Source organism: Balaenoptera acutorostrata, chromosome 8, assembly GCF_949987535.1.
Source record: "Balaenoptera acutorostrata chromosome 8, mBalAcu1.1, whole genome shotgun sequence".
NCBI lineage: Eukaryota > Metazoa > Chordata > Mammalia > Artiodactyla > Balaenopteridae > Balaenoptera > Balaenoptera acutorostrata.
Window position 1 is genome coordinate 38780323 of NC_080071.1, and position 12232 is coordinate 38792554.

General features: G+C 39.1%; 1 protein-coding gene across 10 annotated transcripts in view; it reads left to right on the forward strand.

Moving 5' to 3' along the window:
- The window catches only part of OSBPL6 (oxysterol binding protein like 6), a 211579-nt gene that overhangs the window by 85431 nt on the left and 113916 nt on the right, over positions 1 to 12232 (forward strand). The window contains exons 2-3 of one of the 10 annotated variants that reach the window (XM_057551086.1): positions 3255 to 3447; positions 4273 to 4387. The exons of 8 other annotated variants lie outside the window; for them this stretch is intronic. The gene's annotated coding sequence lies outside the window, so the exon portion shown is untranslated. Of the gene's footprint in view, positions 1 to 3254; positions 3448 to 4272; positions 4388 to 12232 lie in introns of those variants that run through there. One more of the 10 variants, XM_057551087.1, reaches the window with a different exon arrangement.

Consider the following 12232-nt stretch of genomic DNA (forward strand, 5'->3'; position numbering starts at 1 on the left):
GCAAGATAATGAAGAAAGGTCTTGCACCGTGTCTTGGGCTGCAGTTTTCTGGGAAGGCAGTTTAGGATTTTTAACCCTAAATCAGGGCCAAACTTTCTTCGTGGAAGTGATGTGGGCATTGAATCAAAACCATGGGCCACATACTGTACAGAAAATAGTCAAAAGTGTCTCATTTCTTATTTTGTTGTGAAATAGACTTTGCTATGTAGACTGCTAACTTTGTGTAAATATACTCTTCTGGTTATTCTGGTTGTCTTTACTGTCTTTACTATTTTAAGAATCTTTTCTTTAGTATTTTACAGAATGATGGAGCTTGCTTTATCTTGCCTCTCCATTTTGCATTCTCTGCATTGACTTATGCTACATGGGACAGTCTAGTCCTTGGTAGGATATATCATGTGCTCGGAGGGGCTTGAATAATGAGTGGAGTGTGTGGGGAGTGTGCTGGACAAGAACATGGTGTCTAGTGGGCAAAATTCAGGCTGTGGGAGGATTAGTCACACGACTCACAGGAAAAATTCTGTTGCAAAGATAATGGATCATTTGCTTCCTGAATGAGCCATTTGGAAGGAACCTTTGCCAAATCACTAAACTCCGCTGATGAGATTTTGCAGAGACTCCTACTCAAGTACTGGCTCCTATAAAAGACTTTGTTTGAATCAACCTTTCCAACCTTTAATTTATTAATAGCTCAGGAGGTGGGGTGTCAGAAGTCTCTTTCATCTGCAGAGGGTATCATTAAGTTAGAACATGATTCCTTTTGTGTGTTTTGATAAAAACCAGATACAATGTTTTCTTTTAAAGCATCAATTTTGATTATAGTTTAAAAAAGAAACTACCCCTTTCCTTCTCTGAGTTTATTTTTTAACGAGGGCTTTAAGAATTAATCTTCAATGTGTATTGTCACAAGGAGTAATCAGACTTGAATTTTATAAGCTTAGCACCTTTGGACTTCTGCCCCATATGCAGTTTTTGTGCAAGGTAAAACAAGATCTTTTACAGTTTCTAATTAAAATAAAGTTTACTTGCCACTTGGTTAACTTACTGGTTTTTGAATAAAACTTAATATATTAGTCACCTGGAAATTTGGAATTTGAATGCGACAATAGAAATCTTTCTGTCCTAGTCAAGTTTTTGAAGCTGTACTGAAACGAATATTCCTCATATTTCTGGCTTCAGTAACTATCAGGGATGATTGATTACATGTGAACCATGTATTGATAGATTGGGAATTTTTAATGCAGAGCAGTCAGCCCCCCTGAAGGTGATAGAAGGCACTAGACTTTATAATCGTGGTTGTTGTCCTTTTGAAAATTTCGCAGAATGTCCATATAAACATCAATTATAGTCTTAGAACCAGCCAAAACCCTTTACAAAGTACATATAAATAGAAACCTTGTAAAATTCACTTTTTAACTCTCACACTTACGCTGTGCAAGGAACTAAGGTCTGGTCCCTGTTTCCAGAGTCAACACAGTCTGTTAGGGGAGATAAGAGGTGTAAGCAGCAAGAAAGACCAGGACAATCTCACATTAGTTAGAATTGACCCAACTACCAGATGTGATGAGAAGCTCCTTCTTTCTAGCTGGGAAAATCAATGAAAGAGTTGGAAGTTGTGGTTTTGAGCTGGGCTTTGAAGGATGTATAGGCAAAGACTGTGGGGAAAGAGATGAGTGAAGGGGAGAATGATCCCCAGGCCAAGGTCTGATTTACACAGGCTGGAGACAGGACACGCACACAGCGTGTGTCCTGTGGGAGGGGAGGGGGTCCTTAGGTGTGATTAGCAAGATTCACCCTCCCTCCTTCCTCCCCTCTGCTGCTGGATTGGAGGAAACCATTACCCTGTGGTCCTCTATTCTCCCTCACCTTCCCATTTGCTATTACAGGATGGTAAGAAGTTATGGAGAATAAGACTAGGGAAGAGAATTGGGGGTGGGAGTGTGCACAAAGAACTGCAGTAGAGCACAGGGGGCTCTTTACCATATTCTTTTTTTTCACCCCTCTTTCAGTGTTCTTCCTTTTCCTAAGCTTGGCAGAATTCATCATAGGGAAGAGCAAAGAAAAGGTGGATAGGGGAGTTTTCTGTAGCTGGCTATTCATATTCAGTCTGCCTATAATTATATGGGATTAAAGAGCATGAATTGAGTAGTGTTTGCAGAAAATAAACATATAATGCTGAGCATACATACAGAAATAATCTTGGTGGACCCTAAGCCTAGTTTTCTATGTCATCATCGTAATCATCAATTTTATTTAGGAATTGTAAGATGCACAGAATTTTCTTACAACACAGTAGAGATCTTAAAAGCTTTTTTTGTAGAGGTAGAGGGGCATTTAGAACAAACACTTTTTTTTTTTTGCAGAAAAATGGCACTTAAAGAGCCATCACAGCATAAGATACCTAGTAGACATAAATCTTTTGCACTTTTATTAAGTCATAATTTTTCAGAATGTGTGTGTGCTTTTTCTTCTCTATAAGTAGAAAGAGAAAAAACTAAAACAGAATGAAGCAGTAGGCTTGAAAAATAATCAAACCTGGGGAGTAAGTTTTAAAGCTACCTTGTGAATAAACAAGGCTGCTAAAGAAAGGTCTGTGGCTTGAAGGAAAAAACTGCTGCCACGTTTCAGGGTCAGATTTTTTTTTTTTTCCTTTCTCTCTTTGTTTTTTTTTAACTTAAAGTGAACATGTTTTATCTTCCCGTAAAATATTGTTCCTTTGCCTTCTGAGAAATTATGTCAGGTTGAACACTGTGCTTTGCCAGTATAGTCAGCTCTTTGTGCTGGAGGATCGTTCTAGGAGTTTGGCAGTAGTTCTGCTCTGTTAAGACAAATTAGAGACTATTAATGGGTCTTTATCTGGGTATTGGTATTGTACGTTTATATGCATGTGTGATGGAACCATTTCATAGTGACTTTTAAAAAACTTTTTGAGGTTTACATTTAATTAGAGGTTTAAACATGTTTCTAAAAAATATACTTCGTCTCCTTTTAGAAAATACTTGCTTTATAAATTGAGAGTTTTCTTACTCGCAGCTCTGGGTAAGATGTAAATTATACATGTTACTGATTGCTGAGGAGCTCAGTGGTTGTCTTTGAGATTACGTAGATTGAGCAAAGGAGGTAGAAAGCAGGGGGGCCATCCGTTATGAACTTTCTCCTCAGAAGATGAAGTGGAAGGAATTTTCTCTTGGCCACAGAGGCTCGTGAAAGGTCTATGGAGATGTACCTGTACAACTGTAATCTCTCTTTTTCAGCCTCTGCCCCTTCCTGCAAAAGATCAAGAGAAGGAAATCAAGGAGCCACTCTTATAACTTACCAGATAACCCCAGCAGGCTCAGTAGACAGACCAAGTTCCCAGGAAAAAAGCTACAGGCACTTGAGGATAAACTGCTTCCAACAGCTTTTACCTTAAAGCTGACCTGGAAGACTCTGGCTCCCAATTACAAGGTGAGTTAGGAGAATGCAAGTTTAAAATCAAAAGCAGGGTTAGATTAGGCAATGCTTAACGGTAGCAAAAGATTAGTGAGATATTACCAAATCGCAGGAACGTTTCTATTTTTTATGTATATATCAGATCGAAAAATAAGACATGGTAATTCTAGTTATGTTTGCCATCTTAATAAAAAGTTCTGCAATAATTTTTTTAAGGATAGGAAGTAAAAAAAAAAAAAAGCCAAAATATTGAACCTTTTTCTTTTTTTTATTTTTATTTTTATTTTATTTATTTATTTATGGCTGTGTTGAGTCTTCGTTTCTGTGCGAGGGCTTTCTCTAGTTGCGGCAAGTGGGGGCCACTCTTCATCGCGGTGCGCGGGCCTCTCACTATCGCAGCCTCTCCTGTTGCGGAGCACAGGCTCCAGACGCACAGGCTCAGTAGTTGTGGCGCACGGGCCCAGCCGCTCCACGGCATGTGGGATCTTCCCAGACCAGGGCTTGAACCCGTGTCCTCTGCATTGGCAGGCAGACTCTCAACCACTGCGCCACCAGGGAAGCCCTTGAACCTTTTTCTGTCTACAGTTTGGCATCATGTGATAATAAAATGCTCCCCTTCCCTTCTGGAATAATAAACCTGCGCCTGAAAATGGCTGAAAGGTTATCCTCGCTTTCATTATATATGCATGACACACACATTCTTAAAATGCATACAGTTTTTATAGCCTTTCATAGTAAACAGGTAGACAATTGATTGTGTTATTTTTGCACATGAGGCTGAAATAAATATGATAACAGCAATGCTCACTATGGGCTCCCTGTCATCTTTGATATTTGCAGTTATTATTTTCAGAGCCACTTCAGATATGCTGTTTGACATCTTAGGCCCAGTGAGTTTGGTCTTCACCGTTTGGACACGTCCCTCCCAGTTACACGAAGCTTTCTACCTTCTGAGGTCAGTGACCCCCAGAGTGGGAGGGTGTGCCATCAGAGCTCTTGGGGGCCGTTTGCAACGTGTGTCCTCTACTCAAACCCTTATTTTCTCTGGGGCACAAGGGCAGCAGCGGCGGTGGTGGTGGTGGTGATGGTTCAGACATCTGTAATTTGGAAAATACTCACAGGTGTTCTGATACCACGTCTACCTTTTCCTTGCATGGACTGCTCCCTCTTGGTAGAACAGAAACCATGGCTAATGTAGTGTAATCACTGTTATGTCAGAAGATTTCTGCTTATTACTGCATTATTTAAAGTTAAATTTTTATTTATTTATTTAGTGTATTTTTTTGGCTGCATCGGGTCTTAACTGTGGCACGCGGGATCCTCGTTGCGGCATGTGGGATCTTTCGTTGCAGCTCCCGGGCTTGTCTCTAGTTGTGGCGTGCGGATTTTCTCTTCTCTAGTTGGGCGCGCGGGCTCCAGGGTGCGTGGGCTCTGTAGTTCACGGCACGCGGGCTCTCTCGTTGAGGCGCGTGAGCTCAGTAGTTGTGGCGCGCGGGCTTAGTTGCCCCGCGGCATGTGGGATCTTAGTTCCCCGACCAGGGATCGAACCCGCGTCCTCTGCATTGGAGGGCAAATTTCTTTACCACTGGACCACCAGGGAAGTCCCTTAAAGTTAAATTTTAAAGCACAGCCTGCAGACTGGTGGCCTACGGGCCAGATTTTAGACTGTAATTTTTTTAACATGTAAAAGTTTTCTTTTTAAAAATTGAGTTAATTGCCAACATCGCAAAAAGGAAACTTCACATAAAAAAAGAAAAAAAAAACCGAGAAAAACAGATAACCTGGCTTCTCTTGGAAGATTAAAAATCTGGTCTTGTTACTATTTCAAGGCCTGAAGTTTGCTAGTCATTACCATTCCCTAAGTCTTTAACCCAACCAGCTATACAGATTTATGTTACCTGCCTGGCACCTGTAGGCTTTTGAGGCCAAGATTCATGCTTTAAGCATCAATTTTGTCTCTCCTTACATGAAGTCTCTCCCCTGTAGTTTACACATAACACTCTCTTAGTCTTTATTCTCTTTTGGCATTTTATTATTTTATATAAAATGTGTGCACTGTGAGAATGGTGGCTTTCTGAGGTTAAACTAACACCTGCCAGGCTTGCCTATGAAGAAGGAAAACTTTTCCAAAACCAGGTGGCCCATGGTTCTTAGTTTGGAAATCTGATTTGCAGAGTGATACGGTCTGAATCATTTTTTCCAGACCTTGGGGTTGTCATCTCAGAGTTTGATATGTCACAACCTCAGGGTTCCATTGCCTGATCTGTTTTGGTCCCAGGGAGGTAAAGTGATTCATTGGGTTGGCTTCTTTTTGAATGACACCTATAGGCATTTAGAGTCCATCTTTTATCCCCTTACTCATTCTGGACACCGGAGTGATTCAGTGAGCTGTGTGCTACATGCGCAGAACTTTTGACACTGAGAAATCTCACCATCAGAATCAGATATACCTTCAAGCCCAGTGGGTTGTAGTTAATCACAAAACTTCTCTTTCCCCATCTTTGATCACTATATATTGTTGGGGACTGAACTACTTGCAGTAATGTTCCTTTTAATTTGATATCGAACCAAACTTTTGTATAATAATAAAGAGCCTTAACCATGAAAGCATTTTAAATCATAGGGCCCTATGGGCATAGCACTTCTCTGTCTACATCGGCTAAACTCAGCCATTAATTATTTGATCATAGTTTACGGATGGGGAGAAGCTGACTTGATCCCAAAACAGTGGTTCTTATCCCAACAACCCATTTTTCAAACGGATAGTGCCTGTTACTCAAGCAGATTTTAGGCCTCAGGATATTTATTTTTTTTTATTTTTTTATTTTTTTTTTTTAAGGATTTTCTTATTTATTTATTTATTTATTTATTATTTTTGGCTGTGTTGGGTCTTCGGTTCGTGCGAGGGCTTTCTCCAGTTGCGGCAAGCGGGGGCCACTCTTCATCGCGGTGCGGGGACCGCTCTTCATCGCGGTGCGCGGGCCTTTCTCTATCGCGGCCCCTCCCGTCGCGGGGCACAGGCTCCAGACGCGCAGGCTCAGCAATTGTGGCTCACGGGCCCAGCTGCTCCGTGGCATGTGGGATCTTCCCAGACCAGGGCTCGAACCCGTGTCCCCTGCATTAGCAGGCAGATTCTCAACCACTGCGCCACCAGGGAAGCCCAGGATATTTATTTTTAATGTTGAAGCAAACAAGAAAGAAGCCCAACAGGATTGGATGTTGACTTCTGGTAGTTTACCGTCCTCTGGCTGCATTACTTTTGCTCTGTCTCATGGGATCTCTTAGGTCAGTATTGCCTAGGATCTCTTGATACTTGACCACACGTAAAGATGAAATGTACATGAGTCCCTTTGACTATCAGGTTTACGTTCATGGAAATGAAGTAACTAGAAATTTGTCTCCACACATTCGAGGAATTGTGACTTGATTGTATGAGAAAGAAATTAAACTCTTCTGAAAAGGAAAAAGCAGGTGATTGGCACCTCATTTCCTTAAGGAAATGTGTTTATTTTCATTCCTGTTTTGTCATAGGAATTAGTGTGTATGCATGTATACTCAGAAATGCTTCCAGAAAACCCTTTATCTCTTTTTTCCTTGGCATTCCCGTTATCGGCTCCACATTCCACTTCTCTTAACTCCCTGAGGAAAGGACAACTAGGACTGAAAAAATGAAACCCATGAGGGCCATTATTGACATATAAAACAGGTTGAAATGTGGTGAAAAAGGTAAACCCAGTAAATCAGCTAGCCAGTCAGCAAATATGACATCGGCAAAAACTGGAAGAAGAGAAAGAGTATTCAACCCTGGCATGGCATGAAAGCTGACGTTTGCTCCCTTTTATCTCTTATGAAGATCATGAGACTTCTCCCTCAGTAGTAGAAACGGAGAGAATATCCAATGCGAATTGGCAGTGCTGAGACCATTTTACTTGACCTCTTTCTTCAAAAGGTGATCAAATATATTTCTTTGTTCTTTTAGGGGGAGAGTTCCTTTATTTCTTGAGGATCATTGTAAATTCATGGATTTTAAAGATCTTTATGATTTGATTAGTGACTTTTTTTTCTGGATGCTCAAATAAAACCTTCTTTGTTCCTTGGGAGCCCCTTGAGATTGGTTCCTGTATATACATACAGAAAAGAGAACCTATCATAAGTGAATCACAATGAATTTTCACAAACTGAACATTCCCATATAATCAGCACCCAGATCAAGATACAGAACATCCCAGAAACATCCATGTCCCATTAGTTTTTTTGACACCGCTTTTTGGTTCAACAGGATACTTTAAGCTCCTCTTGTTTATTTCACAGTCCAGTCTAAGAATCAGTTATTACAAGGAGCTCTGGTTCCTTTTAGTAGAAAATGGAATTTAGAAACTACAGTCTGGGCATTAAGGGTGCTCATTCTTATCGGTTATCAGTGTTTCCAGACTTTTTCAGGGAACAGAGTCGGAAATAATTATATATTTAAAATAAAAAATTATGAGTTCACATTGAATTTTCAAAGTTAACTTTATGGAGTTTTAATATTATTTGATTTTATATTTGAATCTCGTTTCTCTTCAAATGAATAATCTCAACATTACTACTACTAATTGTTCTATTTTTATAGAGAGAAAAAATGTAGAGTTTTATTTACCTTTTATTACTATCATTAATTTTGGTCTTTCAAAATTTATGTATTTATGTATGAATTTCCCTCACCTCCATTTTTAGTATTAGTGTTGATATATTTCTATTAAATCTTTAGTTCACCAAATAATTTGAGTTATTTGCAACTCATTACATCATAAGCAGGAGATGTTCCAGAAGTGACAGTGGGATTATCGTACTGTTTGGATGGTGGATCAATTTGTGCTGCACTGAATGTATTTATTAGTGTCCACCCTTCATCACAGTGCAGGTCCAGAAGCAGAAGAAAGATAAATGCTCTAAATGAAACACAGAGCCTGAAAGTGCCCCGACGGTTTTGTCTTTCTTGCTTCTTTTTATCTGATAAATGGATGCTTACCTTGGAATGACTTTCTTTTCCCTTGGTGAGTCAAGGGATCAAGTGCTTTGATTTTTGGATATATTTTGTAATATTTGACCTTGGGAAAAATGTAAGTGTTCATAGAGAATATAGGAATAGGTAGTTTCCCCTCCCTCCGTCCCTCCCTCCCTCCCTTCCTTCCTTCCTTCCTTCCTTCTGTCCTTCCTTTCTTTTTCCTACAACCAGGTGACTCCTTGAACTTGAGGCTGAGGGGTAGGCAGTGGGAGGGAAGAAGGAGAGCTGCATCACTCCTGCTTTAGTCTTTTAAGCTTTTCACCTGTCTTCTCAAAATGTCTCATTTCCAAGCCTCCATAAGGTTGGAATCCAGTATTTTTGAGTCTTTTCCAAATATATTTTTAGGTACAGAAAGATGATTAATTAGACTTTAATTAGTCTAACTTTAAGGGTGATTTAAATGTTTCTTTGGACTTCCCTGGTAACGTAGTGGTTAAGAATCCACCTGCCAATGCAGGGGACACGGGTTCGAGCCCTGGTCTGGGAAGATCCCACATGCCACGGAGCAACTAAGCCTGTGCGCCACAACTACTGAGCCTGCGCTCTAGAGCCTGCGAGTCACAACTACTGAGCTCACGTGCCACAACTACTGAAGCCTGTGCACCTAGAGCCCGTGCTCCACAGCAAGAGAAGCCACTGCAAAGAGAAGCCTGCATACCGCAACGAAGGGTAGTCCCCTGTTGCCACAACTAGAGAAAGCCTGCACGCAGCAACGAAGACCCAATGCAGCCAAAAATAAATAAATAAATTTATTTTTAAAAAAATGTTTCTTTGTTGACTTTTCACATCAAATGAATAATGCCAGGAAGTACTGAGCGCAGTGAACGAACAATACAGATCTACTTTGAAAAGTTTGGCTTTCAGAGTGCAAGGGTTTATTAAGGAGTAACAATTCGAGACTTTGTCTCAGTAAGAAGTGATTACAAAGATGGTAGACTAACACATAGGTTCCCCAAAACTTCAACTGTGTATGGCTGGTGTTAAATGTTTGAAATATCAGAAACAATGGCAGTTTAAATAGATGTCTTTTATCATGTGCCTTATATCACCCCTGCCATATCTAAGGTGTTTGCTCATTGATTCATCCAGCAAAGTCTATTGAATGTCTCTACTCAGTGTGTACCAGGCACTATTCTGGGTGCAGAGATTATAACAAGGAGAGCAGGAAACAGATGATGTCTCTGGGGATAGACAATAAGCCGATAAACAAATAATGTAACTATTGAGTGAAATAAGTGCTGTGAAGGAAATGAAAAGAATATTGTGCAGAAAAGTGACAGGGCATGTGCCTATTTAGAGGCGACAGAAGCTGAGAACTGAAGGGTGATTTGCTGACTGAATTTTCGTGTTTAGAAAACTAAATTTGAAAGTACTATACAGTTTATTTAAACAATAACTACACGTTTGGCATTTGAATTTATTTTCAAATATCTAATTTTTTTTTCAACTGGCATTATAAATTGTTGAACTTTAAGTTTAAAATCTCTTGTTTTGTCAGCTTCTGGAAACTGAAGGAAGTTCTGGGTGAGGGGTATACGGGAACTCTCTGTAGTAGATTTGTAACTTCTCTAAAAATCTAAAATTATTCTAGAATAAAACATTTAAAAGGAAAAACTGGTGAAGAAATACCAAAATTTATACTAAATCAAATACAGTGTGGCAAAGATGAGGAATTCAGACTACGTAGGAGGGGTCTGCAGGGAGAATGGTGGGTGTTTAGAATTCGTTACTTGGATGCTCTTATATAGACTTTTCTCTCATCACTCATTTTTGGACTAAATAAAATTTGCCCCTTTTCGTGCTTCTTTTCACCTTCTTAAAGTTTATAAACTTAACAAACCTTACAAATAGAGTTAGTTTACATTTTTCCTTTTGTTAAAAAAATTTATTCATTTTCTTAAAATATTCTTGGACTACTTAGGATGTTATCCTTCAGGTGGAAATTAGCAAATCTTTTTCACATGTGGCTTTTAATAAAACTGGCATCATAAATAAAAGTTTTCTCTGATCAAAACAATCTTCTCTACCCTTTGTTTTATTAGTATTTTTCAATTCATGTATTTCTAAGCATAAAGTACCTTCTTTCACACATTAGAAGAAATAGAGAAACCTGAAGTTGGCAAGGAGCCAGTAAATTCAGAATCTGCTTTGTAAATGCTTTGCCAACTGTAGCACAGATTAACAGACCTGCCATGGGAAGCTCTTTGGTAATCTATAATCTTTGAAAGTACTCTCCAGTATCTGGTTCCAAGAATGCTTCCTAATCTTTCATTATCTAGTTTAGGAGTCAGCAAATGATAGCCTACAAGCTTGCAGTCTTGCTTTGTAAATAAAGTTTTATTGGAACATAGCTATGCTTATTCATGTGAGTATTGTCTATGGCTCCTTTTCCACTACAGTTAGTTCCCCTTTATCCATGGGGGATACATTCCAAGACTCTCAGTGGATGCCTGAAACTGCAGATAGGACCGAACCCACTATATGCTGTGTTTTTCCTATACATACATACCTATGATAAAGTTTAACTTATAAATTAGGCACAGTAAGAGATTAACAATAACTAATAATAAAATAGAACAGTTATAACAATATACTGTAATAAAAGTTCTGTGAATGTGGTCTCTCTCTCTCTCTCAAAATATCTTATTCAGACAAATTTAATGCCTTTTCCATCTTAACTAAGCACTTATTATGCACTGTGGCCCTAACTTGCAGTTTGAGGAGTGATAGCAAAATTTCTTTTTCCTTCTTTACAGTTGCACAGATAGATTCATTCTTACTGTAGATCTTACCAACCTCAGGATATGATTTTTTCTCTCCTTATTGAGTTGAGAACTTTCACCTTTTCACTTAAAGGAAAGACTTTACAGCTTCTCTTTCACAGATCTGAATTGCCAGCATCACTACTCTTGTGTTTTGGGGCCATTATTAAGTAAAGTAAGGGTTACTTGAACACAAGCACTGTGATACCACAGCAGATGATCTGATAACCCAGACGACTATTAAGTGACTAATGGGTGAGATATGCTGGACAAAGACATGATTCACGACCTGGGAAGGACACAGCAGGATGGCAGAAAGTTTCATCACGCTACTCAGAATGGCATGCAATTTAAGATGTATGAATTGTTTATTTCTGGAATTTTCCATTTAATATTTTTCAGACCACAGTTGATGTGGGTAACTGAAACCTTGGAAATCAAAACCACGGATAAGGGGAAACTACTATAGAATGGTAGTATTGAGTAGCTGCAGTGAGATGATATGTCTCACAAAGCCTAGAAAGGTTTCTGCCAGGCCCCTTACATAAAAAGTTTGCTGACTTCTGGTCTAGTCAAAAGCAGTGACTGGGTTATCTCCCTCTGTTTCTGAATCTGGGATCCAAGAAATTTTGCAATCCCAAGGATTAGTAGACAACAAAGTCCTGTTGGTTCATGATAGAGCTTTCTGCTTTATTTTTTTTTAATTCAAAAATGGAGGTCCTGTTTTTGTAGTCAAAGTTTTCCATGAGCTTTCTAAAGTTTTTAGAAATAATTTTGTAATATAAAGTTCATTTCTATAAACGTTAAAAGATAAATGCTTTAGTTATCACTTGAAATTCTTCTTACTATTTTTTTAATTTCTCAGGAAAAGTCTTAAAAATCCTTTTATTTTTGAGGCGTTAGATCTATTACTTGGGAGTGAATCTGTGTCTAATACTATATGTTGTAATTATTCCCTGTGAAGAGCAGGGCCCCTTTGGCAATCATCTAC